This window comes from Otolemur garnettii, unplaced genomic scaffold (assembly GCF_000181295.1).
Source record: "Otolemur garnettii isolate 467f Iridium unplaced genomic scaffold, OtoGar3 scaffold00034, whole genome shotgun sequence".
NCBI lineage: Eukaryota > Metazoa > Chordata > Mammalia > Primates > Galagidae > Otolemur > Otolemur garnettii.
This window is the reverse complement of record NW_003852429.1, coordinates 2,862,736-2,868,372: the sequence shown is the minus strand read 5'-3', so window position 1 is coordinate 2,868,372 and position 5,637 is coordinate 2,862,736.

Below are 5,637 nucleotides of genomic sequence, written 5' to 3'. Positions count from 1 at the left end.
TTTTTTTTTTTTTTTTTTTGGCCAGGGCTGGGCTTGAATATGCCACCCCTGGTATATGGGGCTGGAGCCCTAACCACTGAGCAACAGGCACTGCCAAAACTGTGCTATATTTTTTAAGTCATTTATTTCCTGGCTTCAGTTTTCTCATTGAAAAAAAAAAAAAAGAATGGATAAATTCCTAACAGTATTTAGGAATTGTTATGTTAGAGTTTAGGAATATGTTAGAGTAAAGAACATATATGACTGGTAAGCCCAGTCACCTAAAAGGTGACTCATTCAAGGATGAGTGCATGTTTTTAGCAGGGTCAACACAGTACTTTTCCACTTCAGGTCTCAAAAAGAAAATCATAATAACTTTTTGCCTGTTGATTTCTCTTCTACCTATAATGGTTCCTTCCACGTGGCCAGGTAAGGTGGCCGAAAGTAGCATCTATTAATTACCCTTACAGTAACACACAGAAAATAACATCTTATAAATACAGAGAAAGCTCAGGTAACAGTGTCAGAGCTGCTATATCCAGACGTGCTTGAAGTCAGATCTATTTGTGGACTTTCTGATTACACAGAATCAATATATTCCTTATTTGCTTAAGCTAGTTTGAATTATTTTGTTACTAGCAACTCAAAGAGTCAGGATCATGTCAGTCTTCATTGCTATGATTCTATGACTCCTACCTCAACGACTGCTGATAAAGTCAGTTACTAATTTAATAAACTTGGAAAATTTTCCAGTCATCCTGATGTGTTTTAATATAAAATAAATGAGAGAATTTATTCTCTCTCTTATGCATTTATGTACTATAGCTCATTGTATGACAAATGGAGAATAACCCTATAATGAAGTATTATGGCACAAAAAGCCAATTTGAATTACTTTTTTTAGTAACCTCAAAGTGATACATATGTTTAAAGTAAAAAAAAAAAAAGCTGAAGGAAAAGACTCATGATTTATTAAAATACATGTCTTTAAGTGTAAGAATGATGATTCCCCCTGCTTTGGGGTGAAATCTGCCGCTCCCCTAATATGCAGTCTCAAGAATTTGATTATATCATTTTACCGATTCCAGCCGAGCCTGGCCATGAATACGCCTTTGTATAATTTTCGCACCGGAATCCTTTCCCGGTGTTATTTGCTAACACGAAATCTTTGTGAAAGTAAGCTTTCACGGACCCAACGAGGCTTACATCAAGTTCTAAATCCAGAGCAAACAAGTTACTGTTCTCAGAACATTTTCTTTGGATTTGTAATCAAACAGATCCACATTGAACCAGCCAAATACCACCGCCCTGAAACAGAAAACTCTTATTTAAAAGTAAGAAGGCAGTTTTTCTTTCTCCAAGTTAAATATGTTCTACTTTTCGGACAGAACTCTTTTTCCAATTTACCCAACACAGATTAACTGTATTTTAAAATTATTTGCAGTTGAGATGTGGGACATTCAAATGTCTGACTATTTCATAGTTTAAAAACTTGTTCAGATTTGCATACTTAATTTTTTTCACTTAGTAGAATACCAACCGTTGGCTGAAATGAAATTGTCTTAGAATAGTGGTTTCTTATTCCGCCAAAGTAAAACTCCTTTCTAGTGATTGTATAGGACAAAAATGTCCTCTTAACATGCAGAATGATACACACATTATAGTTCTGTAATCAGTTCTCCACGTAACATTTAAATATAGACTTGGCTTTCTGAAAGTAGTTTATTCTCATTATTATTCTGTAAATAAAGGGGAGAGGAAAGAACTCTTGCAGTCTGTTTTTAGGTAAATATTTTAAATTTCTGGACGAGTAGTAGTTCAGAACGCAGACTGAGGTATGAGTGTTTGGGGAATCGTGTGAACGAACGCTCGAAACTGCTATAGGAAAAAATCTGGAAATGTAAAAAGATATTGTGAAGCAAATTCTGTAGAATCCAAGCACATGCATCATGCATTTCCAGCACATCCTATTTTAATTTATTTTTGGCTTATGTAGACCCATCTTAGACTGAAGATGGAACATGAAAAGAAGAACATGGAAAATGATTAATCTGATTTAAGACATAAAATAGGAATTATGACACAGCCAGGACATTTACACAGGCACACGTTGTTAATCTCACTTGGAGGCGCGGTTGCATATTCAGTTAGAAACAATGGCTCTGCCGGTGGTTAGGAGGTTATGAATGTCTCTGTTTGAATTTTCTTGACTTGTTTTTGACGTTAACCTTCAGTCCTCCAAGTGCCTGCATGACTCTTATCCTTTATGCTCTGGATTGACCTCGAGACGTTAACTTGCATTAGAAGCAGGCCATAAAAATAACTGAACATTTTTGAAAATTAATTCGACAGGAAGATTTTATACACCATAAAGCGCAAATGCCTTAATGGCAAAATCTTTTTTTATCGCTTAGCAATCTTTTCTGTATTTTTCTTTGATAGGTTGTTGTTCCTCAATGTTTTCCTTTCTTATTTTAAAACAAGAAGATGTGAGGTGAGGGGGGTGGACGGGTGGAGGGAGGGTGATTGGTGGGATCACCTCTATGGTTTACCTTACAAGGGTACAAGTGAATCTTTCTAAAAGTAGAATATAAACGTCTTAACACAATAACTAAGAAAATGGCATAAAGGCTATGTTAACCAGTTTGATGAAAATATTTCAAATTGTATATGAAAACACCATACTGTACCCCATGATTGCATTAATGTACATAGCTATCATTTAATAAAAAAAAAACAAAAAAATAAAAATCACCCCAGGAAGATGAGAAATAAAGGGAAAGGATAGAGTCTTGATTTACAGAGAGTGAACTTTAAGAATCATCCATTCAGAAGTTAAAGCCCTGTAACACTCTATATGTGCATTTTTGTATTTGAATGCACTTTATATTTGAATTAATTATTCAAAGACATTTAGTTCTAGAGACGGCAATGGTAAAAATACCATAAAATTAAAATTTATCTACTGAAAATTATATTCTGTTTTGACTACTAGAACATAAGACCTCAAGGGCTTGTCAACATGAATTTTGTTCTGTTGATGCCACACTTTGGAAAAACAAAATGTAATAATAAATTAGAAATTTTACTCCATATACATATTTAGCAGTTCAAATCAAATGAAACTTTAATAATTTCTGTAGTGAGTCTAATTTTTTTCTGGAAAAAAATGAAATAAGTATGCCTTCATTTGCAGGATATGTTTTTGACAAGGGTCTATTAACTAGAATCCACAGAGAACTCAAACTAATCAATAAAAGAACAAATAATCCCATTTCCTTGTGGGCAAGTGACTTGAACAGAAGCTTCTCTGAAGAAGACAGGCGCATAGCCCACAAACACATGAAAAAATGCTCATCATCGTTAATCATCAGAGAAATGCCCATCGACCCAGGAATGGATTAACAAATTGTGGTATATGTACACTATGGAATACTATGCAGCCATTAAAAGATGGAGACTTCTCATCTTTTATGTTTACCTGAATGGAGCTGGAACATATTCATCTTAGTAAAGTATTTCAAGAATGGAAGAAAAAGAATCCAATGCACTCAATACTATGAAGAAACCCATATATAATCACCTACACTTTCATATGAATGATAAAACTATAGTCTAGAAAGAAAGAGGGAAGAGGAGGGAGAGAGGAGGGGAGGTGGGTAGCCGGGAGGATGGAAGGTATTTGGTGGGACCTCATCTATTGTGCACAATGCAATGGTACATTTTAAAACTATTAAGAGTAGAGTAAAAATGTCTTGCCACAACAAATAAGTGAGGTGATGGCTATGTTAATGAGTTTGATGTAGGCCTTCCCCATTGTATAACAAATTAGCACATTGTGATCCATAAATGCATTAAGGTACACAGTTAGGATTTAATAAAAAATTAAAGAAAATAAATATATGCCTTAATCTGAAATCAGACTTTATGATAGTTGTGTGACTTGGTACCTTTATGGCAGTAACTTGTCATATCTGAACAAACTCATCTTCTAGAAATACATTTTTTCACCCTCACATCAAATATATAAGTAAAGTCATTCCTGTTTCAGTAAATGTGTCGTGGTGATGATTCTCTTTCAGAATTATGGACACAAAGTCTGGGTACAAATGGGCATTTACAGTTTCTTCTAGGTATGGTTGCCAGACATACATTCCATCTGGCTGTTTCTCACTTCGATTCCTTGACTATATTGGAAGGTGACCCTGTACGTATGTCTGTCCTGATGCACGTCTCCAGAGGGTGGGTTTTAATTTAATTCTGTGCTTGTAAAGTTTCAGTGGACACCTTTGAATGTGAGATGCATCACATCACTCATTTTTGTGAAGAGCCAGCTAGACACCTAGAATCCTTCCAATACCGGGAATGAGTTGAGTTTTCCTACGGCGTATGGGTCATGCTCCCCCAAACATCGTCATAAGACAAATGGAAATCCCGGTGATCCGAAGTGTCACTAAATGATCCACAGCTGCACTGGATTCTATCGTGATGTTTCTAAGTGTTGGATTAAGCCTATATCACATCAACCAGACAGTGGGAAAGTGCAAAATTCAGCCGGCCAGCCAGATGTTTTATGTACAATTGGGAAAACATGTCAACATAGGGCCAAACATCTGGACGTTACAACTATTATTTAACTGACATCATGAAAAAAGGCATTGGTAGGAATAGCTAATTTAAAATAAGTAAAAACAAAGATTTTTTAACACAAAGTGGTCATAGTCACTGAGTGCCCTCATGTTTAAACAAAACAGGGTGGAACGTTTAAGTCACACCCCCAGGCAGATGTGCTGGGGAGGGATTAGCAGCTTTTTTATTTTGTCTGGGACCAACCTTGACTGCCTTCTGAGCCCCTAGCAGCTGGTTTGGGGGGATGGAGAGTTAGCATTTAATTTGAGCAGATGTGGCTGGAGGAGCTCCGTTTCTCTTGAACTAGAATTATTCTGTCTGCCAAGTGCAAGCCCCGTTTCTTTCTCTAAGATTTGCCTGCATGGCTAGAAGTGTGTGCAACTAATGGTCCTTGGGTAACAAAAAAGATGTTGAATTCCTTGGGAGTGACATCTTGCAGGTGTCCCCATATCTCATGCACATCTTCAATCCAGAAATGGTTGGCAGAACTTGGCTCCTCCTTTCTTTCTTTCTCCTTGCTGGGGCTCCTGGCACCCACGCTTTACTCCAACCCACCTCATTTCTGGCTCTGTATTCTATCTAGTGTTGATCCAAGAGGTCTGTTCTGTAGCCTCCTTGTGCAGGTGGTAGGAGCTGCTGACTCCCCAGTCAGGATTCTCTGCTACTGTGGCTTCCAACTATGTTGTCAAAAAATTAAGAGGATTTCAGGAAAGTAAGACGGAGAGGCAGACTGTGCCTGCTGCCCCAACAGTCACCCAGGTTGGAGTGGGTGAACACACAACACAGTCTCTTTTAAGAGGTGCAAATTGGGGGCCCCCATGCTCAGTAGTTAGGGTGCCAGCCACACGCACTGAGGCTGGTGGGTTGAAACCCAGCCAAGGCCTGCTAAACAAACAAACAAACAAACAAACAAAACAAAACAATAGCCAGGTGTTGTGACAGCCCCTGTAGTCCCAGCTACTAGGGAGGCTGAGGCAAGAGAATCACTTGAGCCCAAGACTTTGAGGTTGCTGTGATCTGTGATGCTAT